The following is a 27,733-nucleotide window of genomic DNA, read 5'->3' on the forward strand; positions in this document are numbered from 1 at the left end:
CGACTTTATTATTGTGCTGTTAAAAGAATGGGTGAGGATCGTGTCACACCACTAGTTACTACATTTGATTTGGTTGCTCAAGTAGCACAAGTGGGATGTTTCAGATATTAGAAAATGTATGTCAGCCAAACTTGTACATTCATAAAAATAGTTGGCATGTCTTATAGAGCCCTCTAAGTACAAATTTGGCTTGCCTGTTGTAGTGGCATGCTGGTGTAGCAATGTCCAAATTTCTGAAGCTTCCCAGATGTTTATAAGCCTTCCAGAGTTGCTCATGTGGAAATTCAAACAGAGTTCTGTGCTAGACTGAATGCAAAAAAATGTGGGCAGGGGGCAATTCTCTGGGAGAAGTATTCACACCCTTGACAATGTGATTTTGCAGCTTCTCCCATCCAGCAGTGGAATCTCTCTGCCTACTTCAAAAATACGGGCTGGTCTTGGGACTAACAGAATAGTGCCAAAGTGAAATAGGCCAGTTCTAAGCTTAAGTATCAACCATGCCTAGGCACCATGAGAAATCAGCCCTGGCTATCCTTAATAGAGGTATGCAGAAACCAATGAAAAAATGCTGTCATTCCAGCTTAACCCATCCTAGGCCAGCGTAGAACCAGACAAGGTCAAGAGAGCTGCTTTCCAATCCACAACTGATTGCAGACATCTGGGTGTGTTCATTTAGTACCAAAGGCCTTCTCCTGTTGATGCACATAGTCACAGGCATCAATGTTCTAAACCAGAGTTTGGGGGTAGCTTCCAACACAGCATTGTTGTGGGAATAGATAAATGATATGAGTTCAAAGATCCCAAACTATTAAACTCAAATCTAACCATATTTTGAACAGATTTATTACTGTTTGTAATCAATTCTTTCATGTTTCCTTTCCAGCCCAGAGTTTGCTTCCATTTGACCAAAGTCATTCATATTATGACTTTCATTTGTTCTCTTGAGAAACCCTAAAAAATTCCATTTCCACAGATTAGGATTCTGACTCTAACTTTAGTCAAGACTAACAAAACACTATTTATGTAATATGAAAATAAATTGACGTAGCAAACACAATGACTCACTACCTAAACTAACCTTAGGAACAAGTTTCATTTTTATGACATTTGACATTTTTTGATTGCTTATTCTTTTCTTTTATTCCAGAAAAAAAACTCTGGAGGTAAATATCTCACCATCGCCATTTCTCACACAAGAAATCTGAATCATAAACTCAGTGTATGACTTTTCAATTTTCAATTTACTTTTCATAATAGGTTGAAATGAAAACATCTTTTCTCTATTCTAGTTAGGACATGCTCCCTCACAAACCTCATGACCTATTCTGCAGAAAATAAAGGCAAATATATACTTTTCTAGATATTTAATATGTTTGACAGTTAAATATTATATGATTATAGTATTTTATAATTATGGAGTGCCTTAGAGATTTCAAGATTTTGAAGAACAGGAGAAATTAAATGTCTCTCTCTTTCTTTCCTTTTTTTTTTTTTTTGGTGCTGGGTATCAAATCAAGGGTCTCATACATGCTACCTGTATTCTCTACCAATGAGCTGCACCCAAAGCCCCAAATGTCCTCTTACCTAGATGGAAATACCAAATTCCAGAGAGTTATTGAGCTCACCACAGTCAGACAATGATAGAACCAGATGTGGTTCATCAGTTTGTAGACCAGATGCCTGAGTCTGGCCCTTTACTTGCAAAAGACTTATTCAGGTCATTTCCTTAATATCCTGTGTGTACAAGTTGCATGATTCAGCTGAGATTGTTATGGCCCAAGAGGAATAAGCCATGCCAACTAAGTTAAAGGGAAAGACTACTGCTGGCTTAGCCAGTATGAGCAACGTGGAGACTTTGCAAGTAGGACTTTCTGTGACACACCACACAGAGGAGTCTATTCATAAAGAAATAGATCCAACTGATTTACTGGCTTCTGTTGTATGTGCTGTTTGGAGTTCAGAGTCAGAACAATCTTTGAATCAGTATTTTGTTCTCTCCCCACAAAAAGGGGTAAATGCACTGTCACATTCAATTAATGAAGAATATGCTTTGATACTTGCAGTATGGATAGATTGAGCTTGTATTCACTGTATAAAGAGTATGCCAGTTGTTTTCTGGAAGATCTTGGATACAAACTCTTGCCTGCAACCCTCTGGAACCCAGGACAGTAGCCATAATTTACAGCTGCACACAGCAGAAGTGGTGAGTAAAACCATGGATCCCATCTGTTTACGCTTCTTGACAAAAACAAGCTCCTATTCCAAAGAATGGCAGCAGTTCTGTTAGCATACCAATTCCTATGAGCAAATCAGCTTCCTCAGTCAGCAGTCAAGTGTAGGCTAAGTAGGTAAGATGATTTTCACTATCTCTTAAGGATTGGACTAGATAGGATTTGACCCCTCCAGAGCCATCCCATTCTTCTCTTCCCTGCTGTCTGACCTGGTCTCTGGAACACAAATCAGAATGGATTCATCAATAGGAGTAGTTTTCTGTTTGGTCTTAGTTAGCCAAAGGGTACATTAGGATGAGATGGGAGGAAAGCAAAGGATAAAGTCAGAATATTAGTTCTCCAGGTTCCCTGCCTACTGGATCTCAAAAAGGTCACTGATGGCCTCTACAGGGGGACCACTTCTGTCTACTTAACCTCTGCTGCTCTATCCATGGCCTGAAAAGCATTTCAATTGAAAAGAACAAGAACTTGGTTTTTACCATATGTGACTTAGCTTTGTGACCATAGGCAACTGAATTATAATTGGGAGGATTTTTGTTTGTTTGTTTGTCCAAACACTAGCTGGGTCCTGGAAATAAAAAATAAATAAATAAATAAAACAAGATATCTGACCTCATGTAATTCCCAATCCTAACATAAATAGAGATTTCTAATATAATATGATAAAAGCTATGTGGTTGTATATATAAATGTCATATTTGCCTACAATGACTTCATTTTTCTCATTTTGTAAATTGGCATAATCATATATATCTGGCTAATTTTATGAGCTCAAATACCAAGTGATTCTACGATGTTAAGTGAAAATATTTGGAAATACTTAAGGATATTCAACAGCAAAATTATTATTAGGATAAGTATTACTGTCATGTTATTATTATATGTTTCTTGCTTTGCTCCTACACCTTTATAAAATGAATTAATTATAGTGTTTTTTCCTTCCTGGCATTTTTAGCAATGTAGGCATTGTTGATTTTTCAGTAAAAATTTGGCTTCACATGGGTTGAAAGAAATGAGAATTGATGTTTTGAACATCTAATCATATGAATTTAATCTCATTCAGCAAGTGGTATTTATGGTAGACTATGCAAATTGAGTCACACAGCTAATGGAATTCTGATGACTCCACTGAGCCATAAATAACTGCCCAGATAAGAGTCTAATGAGACTTCTACTAGTTTAAAAAATGATTAATAAATAGTGAATTATTTGTATTCAGGTGGCTATCTCGGAAGATAAATTATTTTGTACTTTTATCTAACATCATAGCTAAAGATGTCTGATCAAAACAAATAAGAACTTTTTGTTTTCCTCTAAAGGTACAGAGATTATATGAGGCAAAATTTTTGCCTCTCTTTTTCTTACTGCAAGAAATATCTTTTTCTTTTGGGAAACAAACCATGTAGGTTAGGTGAGGTTGTTCATCTTTTTGCATCTTGGGAACATGAGACCCATATCTGAAAAATCACACAAGTTTTTTTTTTTTAATTAGTTATGTGTCACAAGCCAGGCCAATCAGCATTTTTGTTGGAATAACTCTGCATGTTCCGATGGGGTTGGTAAACTGGCAGAATAGAAATCTTGGGCTCTGATAGCCATTTTGCCAACTACAACAGAGTATCTTTCCAAAGGATGGAGAATGAGATCCATGATTCAACCATAAATAAAGAGAGATGTATCCACGGACTTTTCAATTACATCAGCAAGAAGAGAACAAATTCTTAGCTTAAGATAATTTGATTTAAGTACCTGGCACTGACAAGTCTTGATTATGGCCCAATGCCATAAAACTTAAAATGAAAGTGATTAAATGAATTAGACATTAGGATTCACCTTTTGTCTTAAGAAAAATTCAAGGAAAATAGAAAGAACTTGGAAACAATCTAATCATTATTTTCAGAGTAATAGGAGATGATCTTGCAACTGTAAGAAACAGGAAGCAATTAAGAAACAATTCAAGAAAAAGAAAGAGTTCAAGTAAATTTTAGATAGAAGCACAGAATATGATGTTTAATTAAAGAGCTGCAAGAAAAACAAATCATTTAATTTCCCAGGACATGAAGTCATTTATTCAATCCATGAATATTAATTTAATACCTTTTATGTGTCTGGTCCTGGTACTATATACTAGGTGATTGAACTATACTAGTGAACAAAGTAGCCACAAAATTCCATCCTTCAAAGACTGACCTTTTAGAAGGAGGAGACAGTAATAAATCCAAACATAATAAACTAGAGACAATCATTATATGTTAGGCAACAGATAAGAGCACAGGGGAATGAATATGGCTCATTATGAACAATAGAGAGGAGCAGGATTTGGAATTAAATGGGACTGACCAGGTCAGCACCATTGTAAAATAAGGATATAAGCAAAGACTTGAGAGGGATGAGGGACTGTGGTTAGGAGTATCAAGGGAAAGGTTTTTCCAGGAGTACAGAATAGTTTATGAAAAATCTATAAGGCAGGTGTGTGTCTGGTGTGATGGAGAAAAAGCAAAGAGAATCTGTCGATGAACTGAATGAGCAAGGCCAAGTGTCCTGGAAGATGAAGCCAAAGAGGTTCCTGGGTTTTATGCAAGGTTTTATCTGCCATTGTAAGGACTTTGGGTTTTGTACTCAAGTGAACCAGATAACGCAGGGTTCGATTGAATAATGTCATAATCTGACATGTTAAACCCTGCTCACTCTGGCTGCTGAACTGAGGAGAGGCTATGAAATGCTCAAGGCTAAAATCACAAATATTCAGAGAAAGAGGGAAACAAAGAAAAATTAACAAGTCCTTTCTTAGCTTAAACCATCAAGGGTCATTTGAGGAGGCATAAGAGTCACATCAGAGAAGTTTCAGGAAAAAGAAAATAGAAATTGGAATAGGGGGATTTAGGACTGGTTTAAATAACCACAGAAATCATAGCAATCTATTGCTAAACTAAAACAATCTGTTGCCCCAAAGTCTCACAGACATCTTGATAAGTTAAAACAATTCATATCTGAAATCAATTTTTAAAAATAAGTGCCTAAAAACTTTCAAAGAGAAAAAAAACACTAATGTGGTGATTTCCTAAGAAATTAGAATGAGAATGATATCAGACTTCTCATCAGTAACAATAGAGCCAAAAATAGTGATATAACAGGGCTGGGGATGTGGCTCAAGCGGTAGCGCGCTAGCCTGGCATGCATGCGGCCCAGGTTCGATCCTCAGCATCACATACCAACAAAGATGTTGTGTCCACCGAGAACTAAAAAAATAAATATTAAAAACTCTCTCTCTCTCTCTCCTCTCTCACTCTCTCTTTAAAAAAATAGTGATACAACAATGTCTTATAAATTTGAAGAGAAAAATATTTGAAACAAAGAATTCTGTATTCAGTCTAGCTATCAGTTTCATAAATGTAAGGGAAAAGTAATTAAAAAAAATCATCTACCATGTGTCCAGCATTGTGATTGGTACTTATTCATTCATTCATTTATTCTTTCAGGGTACTAGGGATTGAACCCAGGGGCATTCTACCACTGAGCTATATACCCAGACCTTTTGAATAGTTTTTCATATGTTTTGTTGCTGCATTATAACTCTACATAGTGGTGTATTTCATTGTTATATATTTGTGTATGCACACACTTTAACAATATAATATGGTTAATATCATCTTTCAATATTTTTCCTTCCCCCACTGTTTCTTTCCTCTACTTTATTAGTCTACTTTCAATTTTCATGAGACTGTCCCCCACCTTTTATTTCCTTTTTCTTCTCTAGCTTCTACATATGAGAAAAACCATGACCTTTGACTTTCTGAGTTTGAATGATTACATTTTCTGATGCATAAAAATTCAACTAGATTTTCTGAAAATTCTACTTGAGAATGTAACTCAGCTGAATATAGAAGAAATTTAAGAATATTAAGAACACTGGAAGGAATAAATATTAAAAATAAGGAATGAGTATATTATTTAAAGTATAAAGATAACCAAAGAAATAACTTAAAATAATAGCAAAACTAGCAAAATTTGAAGCATATCAGTTAAATGTCAGTTATACCCTCATACATGTTTATATACATACATGTCATAAAATGTATATATACATGTATAAATATACATATATGTGAAATGTATATGTATATTTCAATTCTAGGGATTAAACCCTTGGTTTTGTGAATGTTAGGCAAGTGATCTGCCACTGAGTACACCCTTAGCCCACCCACCTATATATTTTTTAAATTTTTGAGATAATTGTAGATTCATATCCAATTTTCAGAAATAGTGTAGAGGGATGCTGGTGTATCCACTTTTCAATTTAACTCGAGGGCACCATCTAGAAAAACAACATGCTATCACACCCAGGATATTGTCATTGACACAATGAAGACACAGAAGATTCATCCTCTCAAGAATCCTACCTGGTATCATTTTGCAGTCCCAAACACTTACCTCTTGTGACCTCTCCCTCCTGATCTCTGACAACCACTGATCTGTTTTCTGTTTCTATAATATTTTTCACTTTAAGAAAAAAATGTGGAACAAGCACTGGGGATATAGCTCAATAGTAGAATGAATGTTTGCCTCAGTATATACAAGCCCCTAAGTTTGATTCACAGCATTTTTTTAAGAGAACTATACAAATGGAATTATATAGACTATCATCTTTGGGGATTGGCTTTGTTCACTCACTGTAACACAGTGGAACTCCATATAAGTTGTTACATGTATTGACACATTTTTTTAATTATTACTCTTCCATGATGTGCACATAATAAAGAGTGTTTAACTCTCCATCTATTGAAGAACATCTAGTTTGTTTCTTGTGTTGTTGTATTATGAATAATATTATAAACAACTATGTACTTTTTTTTCTTATGTGTAGATCTTCATTTCTCTGGGATAAATGGCTGGAAATACAACTTCAAGGTTGTATGGTAGTTGCATGTTTCATTTTTAAGGAACTGACAAGCGTTTTTCCTGATTGCTGTATCATTTTATATTTCATTCAGCAACATCTGAGTGATCCCATTTCTCTGTAGCATTGCCAACATTTGGTATTAACAACATTTAAAATTTTAGCTATTATGTAGTGATATCTTTTTAAAAATTTTTTGTTTGTTATAATTAGTTATACATGGCAGTAGAATGCATTTTGACACATTATATATAAATGGAGTAAAACTTATTTTTTTAGTTATACATGTTGTAGAACTACAAGGATCATGTAATCATATATGTCCATTGGGTAATATTGTCTGATTCATTCTACTATCCTTCCTACCCCAATTCCCCTACTCTCCTTTCACTCCCCTCTGCCTAATCCAGAGTAACTCTATTCTTCCCTACCTCCCCCCTTATTGTGAATTAGCATCTGCATATCAGAGAAAACACTCAGCCTTTGATTTTTTGGGATTGGCTTTTTTCACTGAGCATGATATTCTCCAACTCCATCCATTTACCTGCAAATATCATAGTTTCATTCTTCTTTAAAACTGACTCATGCTCCATTGTGTATGTATATACCACATTTTCTTTATTCATTCCTCTGTTGAGGGGCATCTAGTTTGATTCCATAGTTTGGCTATTGTGATTTGAGCTACTATAAACATTAATGTGGCTGTGTTACTATAGTATGTCGATTTTAAGTACTTTGGTCATAAACAAAGAAGTGGGATAAGTGGGTCAGATGGTGGTTCATTCCAAGTTTTCTGAGGAATCTCCATGCTGCTTTCCATCATGGTTACATCAATTTGCAGTCCCACCAACAAGGTTTGAGTATACCTTCCCGCCCACACACACATCTTGCTAACATTTATTGTTGCTTGTATTCTTGATAATTGCCACTCTGACTGGTGTGAGATTAAATCTTAGAGTAGTTTTTTTTATTGGTTATTCAAAACATTACAAAGATTGCAGAATCACATCGGTTACACATCCACATTTTTACATAATGCCATAATAGTAACTGTTGTATTCTGCTACCTTTCTTAGAGTAGTTTTGATTTGCATTTCTCAAATTGCTAGAGATGATGAACTTTCTTTTCATATATTTATTGATTGATTGTACTTTGTATTTTGTGAAACATCTGCTTGGTTCCTTAGCTCATTTATTGATTGGGTTATTTGATTTTGGTGTTGAGTTTTTTTAGTTCTTAATGTATCAAGGAGATTATTGCTCTATCTGAGGTACATGTGGTAAAGAAAAGTGAAGCAGGAGGCATCATAATACCAGACCTTAAACTATACTACAGAACCATAGTAACAAAAAAATGGTATTGGCACCAAACAGATAATGTAGACCAATGATACATAATAGAAGATACAGAGACAAACCCACATAAATGTAGTTATCTCATGCTAGACAAAAGTGTCAAAATCATTCCCTGGAGAAAAGATAGCCTCTTTAACGAATTAAACCCATCTCTCTTACCCTGCACAAAGCTCAACCCCAAGTGGATCTAAGACTTAGGCACTTGAACAGAGACTTTGTGCCTTAATAGGAAAAAAAAAAAAAGAAGTAGACCCAAATCTTCACCTTGTTGGCTTAGAAACTGACTTCCTTAACAAGACTCTTACTGTGCAAGAAGTAAAATAAAGAATCAATAAATGTGATGAAGTCAAACTTACAAGCTTCTTCTCAGCAAAACAAACAATCAACAACACGAAGAGAGAGCCTACAGACTGGGAGAAAATCTTTACAATGTGCACCTCAGACCCAGCAGTAATCTCCAGGGTATATAAAATAGTGATATCTTACTGGGGTTATAATGTTGAACATCTTTTTTTCTTCTGAACTTATGTTTCATCTGCATATCCTCTTTGCTGAAAGAGCTTCATGTCGTTTGACCATGTTCCAATTGCATTGCTTCCTCTTTTATTGCTGAGTTTGATTGTTCTTGATATACATTCTAGATAGTAGTCCTTTTTCAGATATGTGGTTTGTAAATATTTTATCTTGTTCTATCAATTGTCTTTTCATTCTTTTAAAAGAAATATTTTCCTGCCTTTATCATAACATTCTTAGTAAATTGTGACATTTATACATGCACACAATGTAATTGCTCCATTTTATTCCACAGTACTCCCCCTGTCCCTCCCTTTCTCAATCCCCTTTCTCTATTCTTCTCATCTCCCTTCCATTTATTTTTTTAAAAAACTTGGTGCATTATAATTATACTTAAAATCAGGATTCATTGTGATATATTTACACATATACATAACATAATTTAGTCAGTTTCATACCCTAATATCTTTCCTTCTCCATCCCCCATCTACCTTTCTTAATTATCTTTCTCTATTCTATTCTTCAAAGGAAATTTTTCACAGGAAAAAGTTTTTAAGTTAGATAAAGTCCAATTTAGGCATTTTTCTTTTTTGTATCATTTTTTATATTAATTGTGAGAATACCTTGCCTAGCTCTGGGTTCCAAAGATTTTCTCCTTTGATTCTAAAGTTTTGTAGATTTACATGTTATGTTTAAGTCTGTGATCAATTTTGTATTAATTTTAGGAAAAAGTGTAAGGTTTAGGTTGGAGTTATTTTGTTTTTTTCTTTTTTTTTCCACTTGGCCTTATGGATCTCCAATTGTTTCAATGCTACTTTGCCATTTGTCGAAAAAGCTGTTTTTCCTCCACTGAATTGTTTGCAAATTTTTTGAAAAATAAGCTGGGTTTACTTGTGTGAATCTATTTCTGGATTTTCTATTTTGTGCCATTGATTTATGTGTCTATCCCTTGGTCAATACAACTATAGTTATATGAAAATCCCTGAAATCAAGGGTACCAATTCCTCATATTTCCTTGGCCTTTCCATATACTTTGTAGAGTAATCATGATTATATCTCCAAAAATGTGCAAAATTTTTTATAAGAATTGTGAAAAATTTGTATATAAACTTGGGGAAATTTACATTTTGGGGAGAACACATGTTTTACTAACTTGAATCTGCCAATTTGTGAACATGATGTACATGTTCAATTAGATCTTTAAGTTCCATAATCAAATTGTGAAGTTTCAGCTTATGAGTCCTGAATATGTTTTATTAGATTTACTTTCATGTATTTCATTTTTTGAGCAATTATAGGTGTCATTATATTTTTAATTCTAGTGCCCATGTGTTTCTTGGTGGTAGAGAAATACAATGAATTTTTATGTATTTATCTTATATCTATGACTGACTGATTTCAATTCTTTAGCCTACTTTTGTATAGGTTATTTGTGATGTTCTACAGAACCATTATGTTATTTGCAAATTGGGAAAACTTTGTTCATTATTTCATATCTATATGTCTTTAATTTACTTTTCTTGCTGGGTTACACTGCCTAGAATTTCCAGCACAATGTTGAATAAGAAGGAAAAGAGTAGACGACACACTTGCGATGTTCCTGATCTTGGGAGGAAGCATTTAGTCTTTTCATTATTAAGTATAATGTTATCTGTAGGACTTTAGTAGGTAAAACTTTCTGAACATTGAACTACCCTTGTAGCCCTGGAATAAATAGCATTGGCCATGTTTATGATTTTGTTTAACATTGCTGAATCCATTGATGAATATTTTGTTAAGGAGTTTTATGTCTATATTCAGGAGAGATATTTGTCTCTAACTTTCTTTTTCAAAATAGACATTATTATTGCTGTATGTATATATGTGACTGTATGACTAATGTGATTCTTCAACCTGTACACTCAGAAAAATAAGGAATTATACCCCATCTGATTCAAATGTATGATATGTCAAGATCATTATACTGCCATGTGTAACTAATTAAAACAAATTTAAAAAATTAAAATTAAAAGAAAAAATTCTCACCTGATTTTGACATAAGGATAACATTAGCTTCATAAATGAACTGGAAAAAGTTCCCTTCCATTTTCTGAAAGAGACTGTATAGGATTTGTGTTAATTCTTTAAATTTTGCTAGCATTCTGTAGTAAGGCCTACTAGGCCTAAAGATTTCTATTATAGGAATTTTAAAATTATGAATTCAATATTCTTTATAACTGTAGAGAATTATCCACTTCATATTGGGTGAGATTTTGTAGCATTTTTTTTAGGATTTGAGAATTGATTTATTTTATCTAAGTTGTCACATTTTTTGTGTTAGGATTGTTCATAATTCCCTTATTATTCTTTTAATGCCTGCAGGGTCTATAGTGATATCACCTGTTTATTCATATTGGTCATTTGTGTTTGCTTTCTTTTTTTTCCCCCCCTTTCTTCACCAGTCTTGCTAGGAGTTTGTCAATTTTTCTTTGATCCTTTAAAAAAATTAGCCCTTTGTTTCCTTGAGTTTTCCTGTTCCTTTTCTATTTTATTAATTTCTCTTCTTTATTACTTTCTTCCTTCTACTTGATTTAGGTTTGATTTACTCTTCATCACCTACATTCTTGTAGTGGGAACTTAAATTACTGATTTGGACGTTTTATGCATATCTTTCTTCTAAGGCAGGTGTATAGTACTAAAATTTTTCTTTGAGCTCTATATTAGCTGTCACCCATAATTTTTGATATATTATATTTCCCTTTTCATTCAACTCAGGGTGTTTTAAAAAAAGTTCTCATCTTTCTCTTTGACCCGTAGTCTATAGGAAAATGTATTGCTTAGTCTCCAAATGTTTAGAGATTTTCCTGTTATCTTTCACTAATGACATTTACTTTTATTCCAGTGTGTTTGGAGAACACATTCTACATAATTTCTTTTTTTATTGGTTGTTCAAAACATTACAAAGCTCTTGACATATCATATTTCATACATTAGATTCAAGTGGGTTATGAACTCCCATTTTTACCCCAAATACAGATTGCAGAATTCTTTCAAGTTTGTTGAGCTTTTTGTTAAGACCCAAGGTATGGTCTATATTGCTTTATGTCCCATGGGTGCATAAGTAGAGTATGTGATCTGTCTTTAATTGGTATATTTTAACCATTAACAGTTAGTATAATTATTAATACAGTAGGTCTTTCATTTTCCATTTTATAGTTTGTTTTATTCTTTGTCTGTTTCCTTCATTTGTTTCCTCCATTTTCTTTTTCCTGCCTTCTTGTAGATTTATTTTTTCTTTCTAGAATTCCAACTTAGATTTATTTATATTTTTGAGAGTCAGAAGTTTGAGCCTAGCCTGGGAAACTTAGCAAGACACTGTCTCAAAATAGAAAATAAAGAAAAAAAAGGCTGGGGATATAATTCAATAACTCAAGATTCAATCTCCAGTACTGCAAATAAATTAATAATAATAAAATATAAATTGTAATATTTTCTTTTTGCATCATTGAATCATCTTGCTTGCTCCTTGATTATGGGCCTCACACTGGACATCCTCTGGTCTAAAAAAAATGAGACTCAAAATGTCCATGTGGAAGCTTTACTGTTAGCTGATGTTCATATATGAGATACACCCTCAGGGATGGACCAAAAATTTATGCACAATTCCCAAGACACTTGTTGTAATTATACCCCTTTCTCTTCTATTCTAGAATTTATGTTGCAACTCAAAAAAATAAAAATGATTTCATGGTAATTAACATACAATCAATATTGTGCATACTGTTGGGACAATAACTCATACTTCACAACTCATAATGATACTATGGTGTCATGACACAAAGTTAAGCAACTGTTATTTGAAGTACTATTATACATCTCTAATATTAATCTCTTATCTTGGAATTCACCTCTTTGAAAAATTTGCTGAAGATATTGAGTTATGAATGGAGAATGAATGTTGAAAGGATAATTTTGTTTTTCGTATTGGTGATTGAACCCAGGACCTCCTGCACTGTACTTCTGAGCTACCTCCTAGCCCTTTTTAAAATTAGATTGAGAGAATTTCAGAAGAGTAGCACAAAGTAAACAACATAGAGAATTTCAAAGGGGTAAAAAAGTAGAGGAAGAGGTAACCATGGGGATGTAAACCTTCCATGGAAATTACAAAAATCTTAAAGAGGGTATGAAAATTTGCTCAGACTCAGTGTGGGAATTCAAGTCAGTTTTATCTTCTCAAAGGACACAGTGTAATGTTTGGTTACAAAAGCATAAACTAACAAAAGAGTAAACTGGCATTCAGACAAGAGTCCAGTTTCCTTCAGTTCTTGTTGACAAAGAAAAAAAACCTGACTTGGCTGCCTCCAGAATGAGAGTAGAAGAATCTGCCACACCGTAAATATGGCCAACTTTACAGCCTTATAACAAAGTTCTAACAAAGCAGTGCTAGTCTGCAGCATCACCTACTCTGTCTCATGCATTCCCCACCACCACACAAGTTCCAACAGGAAAAACTTCCTGTCTGAAATGGAATGCACACCAAGGAATGTGCAAGGTGACCTATTGTAACATGTCAAGAATATGTTACAACTTCTATTTTCATTTACTTTTATTCATATTTTAAAATATGAGGAAAGCATAGTATAGAGGTGCATACCTATCATTTATAAATACATACTTCTTAATGATGGCATGCACAAATTATTTTTTAGTAATGATCACTTGTGGATTAAAATGTTGGATATCACAGAGTAGGAGGAATAAGATGTGATTTTAGGACATGTAGAAAACAGAAGTAGAGTTGAATCAGAGCCTGCTACGTATGAGGGTAGGCTAGCAGAGTTGAAGAATCTGCTGAGCTTTAGATACACGATCAAGTATTCCTCTAATTTATTTATATATCCCAGGACAGTTTGTTGTCCAGAGGACTATAATGGATTGAGAAAAAATAAGTTGAACTATGAAAGTCCCTTGGAATAAATCTGCTCAGAGAGGACAAGACTCCTTATAATGATAGATATAGTCCATACACCATCCCAAGCCATACATCCTGGCTGATAAATACTGATACAACTCTGACTTCTCTACCTTTCACAGGTAATAAGAATGAAACTCACAGTATGACATTTATCAAAAAGAAAAAAAAAAGAAAGAATTGATATTTATTGTCAGGCATTGCACAGATGTTAATCCATTTGTTGGTCATTACAATTCTGTAAAAAAATAGTTAATATTACTCCCATTTTATAGAAAATGAACCAGAGCCAAAGCTATTTGGCTAATACCCCATAGGTTTGAAGGGAAGAATGGAGACTTAGTGTCACTTCTCCTGATCCCAAAGCACTGGTCCTAGACTGTCTTGATCTTTCCCATGTGGCTAAAATAAAGTTCTTTGAAATCTCCAGATTTCTCAAATGTATTGTTTCCCTTGCATTTTTGGAGCAAAGAAGAGGCAGTGCCCTCTGGCCTAATATTTTGAAATAGGAAGAAAAAAATGTTGAAATTCATTTTAAAAAGAGAAAGTGAGATCGTTAAAACTCTGGTCATGCTGTTTAATTATTGACCCCTGAAGGATTTGTGGAGCTCACTTTGACACTCAGCAAGTGAATGTTGAATTAGAGAAATGATAATTGGAAAAAGTTAATTGTCATCTTCATCTCATTAAACCAATTTTGTGAGACAATTCAAGAGAGTACATGGCTATGCAATTTCCACGCATCATTTATTCACTAAATCACTCAGCCCTGTATACCATTTATTTTTAAATTCAGAGATAAATACATATATGATTTAAAAAATGGGTCTACAAAAAGGGTCTATGTGAGTTTGATGAAAAGGAACAGTGGGGGCTCTTAGCAGTAACGCCATTGGACAGAGAGCATATCTCCCCAGAAAGTGGATACACTTCAAAGCATGCTATTAAATGATAAGAAGGAGGAGGGAAAAATGTAATTTCTCTAGAATAATTTTTGCAACTACAGAAATATCTTGCATAAGTGGATACTCAATTCTTTCCAAAATTTACATTGCTGTGGCTGGGATGAAATACTTAGAGTATGTAAGAACCTGAGTCTCCTGGGAGCTGCAGATAACAAACACATCACTTCATATTTCTGTTGTCTGAAAGGGTGAAGAAAAAGCAAGAGGACCTGAGATGTGAGTCACTCCAATGCACTGGGCTTGAAATAAAACTACTAAACAATTGCAATAGAAAAAAAAAATCTCAGTTGGAAAATCCCATGGGAGATGGTGATATATTTGAAGTAAATTATTTAAAAAAAAAACAATGGTAAGTTTAAGTTTACTGTATAAAATTGATAATGGATGTGACTATTCCATTAAATAGTTGTATTATTTTACATACTCAATTCTTACCAATAATATTCAGTTGCAAACTTTTTTAAAAATTTTAAAATATTAATATGTAAATTAATATAAAATTGCTGGAATTAGCTGGAACCACCAAAGATGGGGAAAAATGATAATGGTAGGGATGTTTATCCTCCAAGCTTGGCTTATCTTTTATTCTGAAATATTTAGCATTAAAATATATTTCTCCTGAACTTCTTTTCCCCCACCCTGTTGAAACCTTTGGTTTTATGTTTTCCTTCTTGATTTTAGTAACCTCAAAATCCTCTTGAAAATGAAGACTATCATGAGAGTCAATTGCGATGGTGGTTAAGCTTACCTATGAATTGAGATGGTCGTTTACCTTCTCACTTATAGGGCCTTTGGATAAGTTGTTAGCTTGACCTTGTCTAGACCACATTAATTGGCTGCTTACAGTCTTTATTTATACCCCCTACCCACTTCCTATTTCTGAGTGGATGCAAAATTATTCTGAGTGCTTTACCACACTTCTTTTTTTCTTTCTCTCATGCTAACTTATTTTCTCTTTTTCTCAGAACTATTTCCACCCCCCACCTCAAATTTCTATTCATAGTAAATTAGGGAACTTTTCATTAGGCACCTATTCTATACCAGGAGCAATGTCAGGTGTTTTACACAAATTAATTCTAATCTCTGGGTTGCTTGGAGGCAGATTGGACAGAAAAAGAGAAATTATTTGAGTATTTTTTCCCACTTCAAGGTTTGCAATAAATATCACTTCATCAGCTGCCAAAAGAAGCAGCTACTATAATCCATGAGAAATGGTTAGAATTAATTAGTAAAATCATAGGTTTGGAAGGAATTTTAAGATGTCACTTCTGGGTTTGTCAGCCTTTCTGTGTGTGTGTGTGTGTGTGTGTGTGTGTGTATAAAGACTCATACACACTTTTAATACCCAACATAAAAAAATGCCAAACATACCCATTTTAAAAATGAAAACAAATATGACAATAGACTATTATTGGTAATATCCACCTTCATTTTCTTCCTTAAATGCTGATACAACTTTTACATAATCATCTAGGCTATTCCTTTGCATGATATTTAGAACTTGAGTTAATAATATTTCCTATGAAGCAGGCTTGATAAACTCCAAATCATGGCTGTTAGGAAAATTCTCATTGGAGAATATTCTTACCAATGTGTGCATGCATATCTGATTCACAATTATTGGAAATCCCAAATAAATTGTTCCAAATTGTTCCAGAATAGAATGTCTTAAAGCCTAATCTGAATGCACTGTGGATTTCTAGTCATATTTTCTTGCTCAAATTTAGCTATTTGAAACATCTACTTAACATCTATACTAAAATATTTTTGACTTTAATGAAATTATTTTATGTGATCTAGAGTCCCTTGCCAATGTGTAATTTGACTTTAAAAGAAAACTTTTGGTTTTCTTTATATATTTTTTATTTATATAAATTTTTACATAATTTTTTACTGCATGTAAATAACTTTCTTATTACCAATAATACACAAATAAATGGTATTCATTGAGTGCTAATGAGGAAGTAAGTACTGGAATGTGATTTACATAAACAGTAGAGAGCAGTGGTCAAGAATGAGTGCTCTGGAATCTGAAAATCTATGTTTGAATTCTGATCTCACCACTTAATAGTGTAACCTTAAGCAAGATACTTTTCTGTTTCAGTTTACAAATTTATTAAATTTTAATAAAGACTTACATGGCACTTCTGATTCCAGCAATGATGAAAATAGGGACCAGATTTTTCTTTCCATCTGAAACTATACAACAATTGGACGAAATACATGAACTATAGTTGTTAAGATGCTTTACATCAAATGCCCAAGAATTGTATTATCCAAGATATACAAAGTTAAGTCTACAAGCCCTGTAATGGCCTCGGCTTATGATCTGGAGGAATTTCCTTGTCACAGAGAAGGGACTTCTAGGGAGGGTCCTGCAGATTCTATGAGCTGTGAAGAGAGAACAAATTGGCTACAGTTCTTACTACAAAGCTTTAGAAAGGAGAGGGCTGAATAGAAATAGAACTCCTGAGATACGCTGAGGGGTTTCCTTCAGCATTTAGCAGAGCACTAATCAGCACATACTGGTAAGGAAATTACCCGAGTGTAGGGAAAGAATCACGACAAGGATTAGAATGAACATTGCCTGGAACTCATGCAGGGCTAGGGATAATGGCTGTAGCAACTAACTATACTGGAAACCTCAAATTCAGTAGCTAGATAGTGCCCAAAAGGTACTCAGTGGTGGAGCTCAAGAATGGGTAATTGTTACCCCTGAACTAAATATACTATGCGTCCACCCAATTAACTATAAATGATAGACCCTAAAGAACCAAATGTTTCCAAGTAGTTTAACTCTCTTCCAGAATAGAAGTGAGACATATTTATAGTAATATAAAAGCATTTAGCAGTCAAAATGGTGAAGTTTCCAGCCAATTCCAGATATCTATCTCAACTTTATGAGAATGTATATAATATAAAATGGAATATAAATGCTAAAAAATTACCACTTACTACTACATTTGGGAATCTCAAAATTCTTGATTCTTTTTTTTTGAATTTTCATTCAAATTAAACCACATTTTAATTTCTATTTTGATTTCTTCTTTAAATAATGGATTGCTAGACATATATTAATTACCAAACATCTGTGGATTTTTTCAGAAACCTTAATGAGTCCTGGTTTTTTTCTCTAATTTGGACATAAAATATATTTTGAATGATAGCAATCCATTTTAATTCACTGAGACTTGTTTTATGGCCAAGAATATTGTCTATCTGGATGAATGTTCTATATCTACTTGAGACGAATGTGTATTCTGCTGTTTGTGAGAGGGTTCTATAAATGTCATTTAGTCAACTCTTTTATATTCTTACTAACTTACTGTCTGTTTTATTGTTTTCTGAAAGAAATATGTTGAACTCTCTAACTACAATTGTGAATGTTAAAATGAGATTCATGATGAGAAGAAAAATCAATTATTTGGAAATGATCTAGAACGACAAAGATATTTGGATTAGCTGACCTAGACATCTAATAAATTCCCATACATTAAAAAAGATAAATAGGTAAGGAAATATTTTTTTAAAGACCCAATAGGAATGAAGGGAAGGGAGTGGGGATGGCAATGGGAAAGACACTAGAATGAATCCCATATAGCTTTCCTATGTTTATATATTAATACATGACCAGTGTGACTCCACATTATGTACAACCAAAAGAATGCGATCCTCATTAGAATAAGTTATATTCCATGTGTGTATAATATGTCAAAATACACTCTACTGTCATATATAACTATAAAGAACAAATAAAAAATTTAAAACATCTATAAATGAAAACTACACTATGTTCAATTAATGGAAGATTGAACATTGCAGAAAATTTATTAGAAAATAAGAAGGTGGCAATAAAACTCTCCAAAATAAAATGCCAAGAACTATGGAAAAACTTCAGGGAACATACTCATACACTTAAGTAGAGTTCCCAAAAGTGGAGGCTTTTTTTTTAAATACACAAAAACTGATATTTTTTTTCCCAAAGAAGGGTATTTAAAAACCAAAGATATAAGAAGTTCAATGAGTACCAATATAGAAAATGAAGAAAACATGCCTAAATACCATATCATCAAATTGCTCAAAATCATTAAAGAAATATCTTAAAACTAGCAAGAGAGACATTCCACATAAAGAAGTAAAGAAAACGTGATGTTCTTTAAAATCTATGCAAAATGGAAGACAATGGAGTAACATCTTGAAGATACTGACAGTTCTGAAGATGATTCCACTTACTGCTTTTTGAATTTTTGATGGTGTGAAAGTGAAGAAGATTCAACAGGAAATAGGCTTAATGTAAACAAGACTGAAATCACAATAGACATACATGATTCTAATACTTGAATAGTGTTAGAACAGGCAAATAGTGCCATATTGAAAATTCATCAGAACTTAACTGGATGCTGCATAAAAGAAACAAAATAAAAATTTAATATGAAAAAAATGTGAATTAAAAGTAAAAGGATGAAAAATATGCCATACTCATCCTAATCAAAAGAAAACAGAAGAGGCTATATTAGTATTTCCGAGGAAGGAATTAAAAGAGTCATTACTCAAGAGGACATGACAATCCTATTAACAGAATTTGAACTTAAATAAATGAAAACTGACAGAATTGCAGAAAAATTTTAACACTCACAATAGTAGTTAGAGGGTTCAACATATTTCTTTCAGAAAACAATAAAACAAAGCAGACAGTAAGTTAGTAAGAATATAGAAGAGTTGACCTAAATGACATTTATAGAACCCTCTCACAAACAGCAAAATACACATTCTTCTCAAGTAGATAATAGAACATTTATCCAGATAGACAATATTCTTGGCCATAAAACAAGTCTCAGTGAATTAAAATGGATTGCTATCATTCAAAATATATTTTATGTCCAAATTAGAGGAAAAAAACAGAACTCATTAAGGTTTCTGAAAAAATCCAAAAATGTTTGGTAATTAATATATGTCTAGCAATCCATGATTTAAAGAAGCTATCAAAATAGAAATTAAAATGTGGTTTAATTTGAATGAAAATTTAAAAAAAAAGAATCAAGAATTTTGAGATTCCCAAATATAGTAGTTAGTGGTAATTTTTTAGCATTTATATTCCATTTTACAAACCAAGAAAGGTATCAAGTCAATTACCTTAGTTCCCGCCTTAAAAAATAAGGAAATAAAGAACCGACTAAATCAAAAGTTGGCAAATCAAAGGGAATTTTACAAAAAGTGAAAAACATACATACTGAAAATTAATGGAATAGATGAAAAAAAATTATACTTAAATTAAAGGTGCAACTCTAGTAAGTTGGGGCCAACTGAACCTGCAAAATAGACTTCAGTCCATGTACTTTATTTTGGTGATAAGTATAAGGAAACACTGGTAGTGGAGTAGGAAAATAAGAAAGGATAATCAAGCCATACATGCTATTTTATCTAGGAGTTACCTCTGTGGGGAACTATTTAAAAATGGTGCAGGAAGGACTGGGGTTGTGGTTCAGTGATGGAGAACTTGCCTAGCACATGTGAAGCATGGGATTTGATTCTTAACCCCACATAAAAATAAATAAATAAAACAAAGGCATTGTGTCCATCTATAGTTAAAAATACACACACATATACATATTTAAAATGGTATGGGAGCTCTGGGAGAGAGTGTAGAACATGGGTTGGAGTTTTGCCAATAGAGCTGCAAAGAAAGATGGTACTTTCTTTCATTCAATTTCGATTCCAACATTGATTGAAGCTTCCATCCAGAATATTATCTTCCTTCTGGCAATTCCAATTTTTACTAAGAGTGGGTCAGAATTAAATCTCACAGTGAGAGAACAGCAGGTGTTTGCAATAAGCAGCCTTCCTAGTGTAGGGGTGAGCCTCAAGGGAATAAGAATGAGATATCAATAGCTTCAGCTACATTTAAGTAATCCAGGAATGCAGTCATTTTTCAGTTGTCCTTGCCAGTGGAATTATCGTTAGACTCTGTTAAAGCTGACCAGTCTTTTGCAGCTGCTATTGAATGGATTGCTTCATCCCATTTGAGTGCATGACTTCAATTTGTTACTAATGTAGTTGGGAAATGTGGTGGAATTTCAAGATGTGCTGCAGATGTCCCATGATTACTATTAAGAAAGAGCAGATCATAAAGTAATTTTATGAGCTGGATTATCACTGTGAAATTTTTCTTCCTTAAGAAGTCAAGTCACTGACACATCTATGCAATTCATCAGATGTGTTTTGCATTAAAATATTGTTTGTAGGTATTTATTACAACTGCAGGGATAATCCATTTTTTACTCTTTATCATGGCCTCAGAGCACAATTATGTTGACATTTTCCATTTCAGTTTTATGAGATAACATGTTTTATACAGGAAACTTGACAAAGGAAAGAGTCATTAGATTAGGCATGATGACCCCTTCTGACATAACCTACTTTCTCTTTCCCATCAGTCTTAACCAATGATATAATTCTCCTTACTGAGAAGCAAACAATAATGGAAGTTGATCAGAGTGACATGAAAACTCATCATTTTCAAGTAACTATTACTGGAGAGATTTCCAAACCCAAGTGAAAATTAATTGTGATTAATTCTGTGAAACTATTCACATCATGGGAGGTGTTCAAGTGTGCCTTGACCACCATTAGAAGGGTATTAGAAGAGTCTCAAGCATCCAATGTGGCATGGATCTAGTTGATTTTTAAAGTTTCTTTCTATCTCAAGAGTCTATGATTCCTATGATAACCACAGAATGTTTTGCTGCAAGGTAGCTTTTATTAACTGTATGTGCAGGAGAAAGGACTACCCAAAATTCAGTGATACAAAACAACAAATTAATTCTTATGTCACAAATGTCTATGGGTCAGGAATCTGGTGTGTTAGCTGTGTCTTCTACCTATCTTCTGTTTTCTCACAAGTCTGTGATCAAGTGACCACACAATGAGTTTATGGCTTCACAGGAGGAGAATTCATTCATGTGGTACTGGACAGGACTGATTTCCTCATTGACTGGGATCCTCCTTGAGGTTCTTTTCATTTGGTTAAAACATGGTGTGGTAAAACATGGCAGTTGGCTCATATTAATGATGAGCAAGAAAGGGAGCCAATTTTCACAACTTAATCTTGAAAGTGGCATCCCACCACCTTTGCCATATCCTGTTTGTGTGACATGAATGACTCACTAAGTCTAGCTCACACTTAAGAAAGAGAGATTACATAAACAAAAAAAACTCAGTGGTAGAATGGCTGGGAGACATTTGAAAGGCTACCACAGAAACTGAAGCTCTCCCTGAGACAAAAGCATCTCTCCTCCCTGGCTACCCTCGTAACTGAGAATTTCATGTACTTTTGAGAAGAAGGATTCCTATTTCCCAAGCAACTTTAGCAAATTTGTTAAATGCACATGTGTTTTACAGGAGAGGTATATCCAAGACCATCTGTGATAATCCAATGTTGATTAATTATCCTTAGAATCATAATATTCATGGTAGAAACTCTTTAGTTTGTCCATGGAAGTTGAGAAGTAGAAAAGAGTATTTTGTATTTCTGGAGGGTTCTGAACACCAAAGAGCACAACTACAAGGGTAGCACAAAGACCCTAAGCACCTTACGAGAAAAGAAAACTCTAAAAGTTCAGCTAAAGCGAGGTTTTTTGTCTCGGGCTGTCCTGTCCTCAAGGATTCCAAAACCATTGATTCATTGAAATTGTGTCTCCTTCTGCTTACATATTATCTGCTAATTTCCCTTAAAATATACAGCATGCAATCAACTTCTCAATCATTTAAAGTGTTCTTAAAATTCAGTCTAGATTACTTTTCCAGCCAATCCTCCAATGACACGTCTTCTTTTTTTTTCCATTTCTGTAAAATCAATATAAGGAAATGAACAATGTCATTAAAAAATGATTTAAAAAATGCTAAGCTTATTTGTGTGTCCCCTAATTTATACTTCCATAACTACAGTCAGAACAGCACAATCTTTCCACATCCCAGTGACCTGGCCCTCAGGTTGGCATGATTTTTATGGTTTATTCAATTTATTTGAAAAAATTTTGCCTTTTCTTTCTTATTCTTTTTGTCTAGCTATATCATATCATTTTGACTGTTTATACCTCTTTTCCACAGATATGTTTTAAATTTGAAGGTAGGAGAAGGGCTTGACAAACAGTTTCTCAGTAATTTCAGATGTTTGCATATTAATTGTCTTTAATATAATATTTAGAAATGGGCCAGTGAGTTGGGACTATAGGCCAGTGGTAGAGCACTTACCTAGCAGTTGTAAGGCCCTGGGTTCAAACTGTTTAAGTTTGACATCTTACAGATAAGTTGTTTCATACCCATTAGCTGTGTGGTATTCTCTCCCCTCCACCATGTTGAACACAAAAGCATGAGTGCAGGTACTTGGCTTGTTTTGTTGATGCTCTCTCCCAGTTCTTAAAATTGTATGACGGACACATAACAGACACATTGTTAAGTGACTGAAGATCATAATTGTTGCCAGTAGTAAGTTCCTGATATTTATGCATGCATCATTTTTTAAATGATTAGATGGGACAAATTAAGGACATGTATATCTATTAGGTGACATCTTCTATTAGTGGATAAATGAAGTATTCACCAAGTGACATGAGGACAACAGGTTTTCCATCTGGAGAAAAAAGTTGGAATCCCATCTCCCCTCTACCATTCAGAAAACTTATTCCAGATGACTTAACATCTAAATATATAAAAGAAACCCTAACTTAAATGAAAGAGTATGTTTATAACTTTTGAAAAAGTCTGGCAGTGCTGTAAGGAAAACAGATACATTTAAATCATATGGTTTTGAAGTTTTATATTATAAAATATGCCATTATTAGTTTTAAAAGTTTCAAAATGGGGAGAACCACTTATAACACAAATTAAATAGAGATTCAAGATATATAACTGCTTCAATTAAAATGAAAATATTTTCACAAAATATAACTAGAAGACAAGTAAAAATAATACTATAATATACATTAGCATAATCCCTGTATTTTTTCATTTGAGTTTCATAGAAAGAAAATTCAAGGTAGAAAATACAACTGGACAATAACTATATGGAACATATGTATAATTGCACTTGCTACTCAGGGACCTGAATTTCAAACAAATTTGATGCAACAATTTGCATCAGTTTGGCAAAAATTTGAAAACTTGTTAACCTCCATTGTTGGCCAGCACAGGAGATACATTAACTTTTCTGCATGACTGGTGGGAATAATTTGGCAGAGGCATTTTGAAGGAGAATTTGGCAGAATTTCTTTGAAATTAGAATTAAAATATGTATCCCTTTGACTGAACAATTCTACTTCTGATTATGCTAGAAAAATCTCATGTGCAAAGAGGTACCCACAGGGAACAGTTAAATTAAACCTGTTAAATCTCCTCTATGGAACACCCATCCAGCAGTTAAATAAAAATCAGTGGCTTTATATATTCTAACAAAAAAAAATATCAGTAAAGCTTTTTAAGTGACTGGTACAATGATACAACCATATGAAGCAATTCATATTTTAAAAAATACCTATATATTTATAGGTCCAAAAGTTCTTCACTTGAATTCCAGATAGAGAATTCATGGAAGAGGTAATGGACATGGCCAAACTATGTGGAAACTCGAGACCTCTGTTTTAAGAAGTACATGAACACATCCACATAGACCACATACCCTTACATGCCTACCACACACAAAAGGATTCAAAGATACATACAGTATGAAGGGGCTGGTATTAGAGGCCTTTCAAAAGCACCTTAGTTATATTTGCTATTTTAAAAATAAAATGTGGCAATAGAATCCCTGTATAAACCCATGTGACAAAATAAATAAAATTAAATTAATTTAAAAGCCATGGGGGGATATAAATAAATAATTAACTGGAAACATTATTTCTACCAAATATATTTGAAAAACCCTATTGCTTATTTTCCTTCCATGTATGCACATGGGAATCAGTCAGGCATTAATAGAAAGCAGGAAAGATGTGGATGCTCATAACACCAGATTTTTTTTTCACTCCTAGCATTTAAGGTTCTTGATAACTGTCTGTTCATGATTCTGATTTCACTCAGTGATTTCATGGGGAGAAACAGACAAAGGAATGCAGCCACTTGACTTCTCTGAGAGTTAAAGGGAATTCATGACCAGCGTGCCCCAGCAGAATCTGTCAGGTCCAGTAATTAATGAAAATTGTCCATTTTCAGAAATAGACTGGGAATGCTGTCCTTTCAACTGAAGATCTATTTTTAAAAAAATTTGTGTAATAAACAAATGTCTTCAATCAATGACAAAAATTTCATTCTTGGTAATGACTCAATTCCCAATATTACTATTGTTTGCTAGAAAAAAAACCCACATAAAATGGATGTTTATTGAGTAAATGATTAGCTTTATTTTCATCCTAGAAAACAATCCTATTTATTTTTAAAGAGTTTTACATGAAATATATTAAACCATGTATTCAAAGCCCTTTCTGAAAATGTAGACCAGACTTAATGCTTGGCATTATAAATAGTACTGCTCTTCCTGACCATATAAGGTTGCTCATGGTTGGCTGTGCTCAGGCATTTTTATCAATTGTACCAAGTGTATTAATTATTGGTGACTAATTTATACTAGTTCCCAAATCTGAAAGTGTGAAATCAATTACTTAAATGTTGGTAAATGGATCTGCTTTCGGACTTGCATTCTTTTATAATGCCTCATAACTTTTTAAGTGTTAGGCATATGCTTTTAAATAGACCATGGTGCCTCAGGACTTTAAATTAATGATAGTGGATTCTTTACATATTTCAAAGGTCACTCCAGTGAGTAGGAAGGAAAGTTATTGTTTTCTAATATCATCAAAGAACAAATGGACTCTCCTAAGGCAATTCTTTCTTTCTCTCTCTCCTTTCTATTTCTCTGTCTTCTTTCTTTAAGTCTGAGTATGAATCACAGAAATTGATAACATTTTTATGTTTCAAATTACTGAAACTTAAATGTAGATGCCCAATTTTCTTTATAATCTCAAACCTCACTCAAAGTTAAGTCATCAATAGGAAGAAAAAGAGGGAAGACAGTTTTAATAATACTTTTAGTTCTGTGACGTCATTTGAAAGAACATTCCATCAATTAATAATTATTTACCTGGAGAACTTCCAGAAATATAACTTATAAAAGGCACAACAAATGAGGATTTAAAAAATAAATAAATATCATTGCTAAACTTGAGTTCTTCTTTTTCTCTAAAATGGCTATGTCTAGATGACATTTGTAAAATTTACCAACATTGAAGTTATAAAACTTACAGTTCATGATAAGGAAAATATGTTTCAGCAAAGAGTCTGTTGGCCATTTATAACTTTGGCAAAATCACAGTCATCTGAGTTATATCAAAAGAAAAAGTCAGGAACCAGCTAACCTTGGTTATCTCTTCCAAATATGTATGAGGACTGCTTCTGATAAATTCTATCCTGCAGTTTTATTTAAAGAATGTCAAGAAGGCCTAAAAACTGCTTTAACTTTGTGAGTTTCACAGAAATTATCCATCTTAACTCTAAGCTCTGAAAATGAAAAAAAGTGTTTATATTTTGTGCAAAATTACAAAAGTTATATTGAAGGCAAATGCAAATTTTTTTTAACAGCTATTCCTATCTAAAAAATCTATCAGAGCTCAGGAAAAGCACCATGTGATGCTTGTTTACATGCCTCTAGTGCCTGACCCTGTATCTAGGACAAGCTAAAGACTGAAATACTGATGAAATGGTTGTTCATGAATGGATTGTGTTTGTGTATTGTTTCCAGGTGTTCATATTATTGTCTACCATGTGTGCTTTTTAGTGCACAGAGTATGGACTGAGATTTATGAGTGTAAATGTGGGGCCATATCTACAATGGGACCAATGTAGCATCCTGAATCAAGCCTTTTCAGTTCTCTGAAGGTTGTGCCCTTACCTTCCAAAATCCTGCTGCTTGATTTCCTTGACTTATGCAAGGACTGGAGCGATAGAAATGTTTGTTTAAAATGCTAATCTTTTAGGCATATTTGTAATGCTCAAAGGAAGTTGTAAGAAGAAGGGAATTGCTTTGCTGTCAGGCTAATCTCACCTGCAGGAGGCAAATCAATTTGTATAAGGAGAGCTGGACCGTCTGGGCAGAAGGAATATAACTGATTTCTGATAAATGAGATTCAAAATTAGATTCATAGGGATGAACTACAGTGACAGCCCCTAAGACCCAGTAGCAGGGAGGGACTATGAGTTAAGCTGAAGCCAAATTACAAGTTTGAAGAAAAATGGATTCAAAAGTCATCTTCAGAATCTGAGCAAAGCAGAGGACCAGTGGAGGAATCTTGCTTTCTGAGATAAGAGTTATTCAAGAAGAACTAGGTCTGCCTCCAGCCGGAGAAATCACTACATATGAACTGAAAGTACTGGGCACTGAGAATTCTAATAACCAGAGTTTATGTCATTTTTCAGTTGATTTTAACAAGTCAAGAATGTTTTTAGCCATGACTCTAATGGTAGCAGGTGTCCTCACCAGGCTTCTCCTCAACCAGCAAGGATGCTCTTACTAGCATGGATAGCATCTCACCTGCCTGAAGGATAGTGCCTTTCAGAAGGTTAGCTTCAGAAGGTCTAGAAACCCCTGGAAGCTCTGTTACATTGCAGTCTGAATCTCTTCCAAAGAGCAAACTACCTCTTCATCATTTTGGGGCATACTAGCACCTGGAAAAACATTTTGGATGGTGATTTCTATCACATATGGTTCCCCTCCAAGGCTATAAGATCAAAATTGAACTGGACTGCTGTCATATTTTTGAGAACTCACGGATTC

Source organism: Ictidomys tridecemlineatus, chromosome 5, assembly GCF_052094955.1.
Source record: "Ictidomys tridecemlineatus isolate mIctTri1 chromosome 5, mIctTri1.hap1, whole genome shotgun sequence".
Taxonomy (NCBI): domain Eukaryota; kingdom Metazoa; phylum Chordata; class Mammalia; order Rodentia; family Sciuridae; genus Ictidomys; species Ictidomys tridecemlineatus.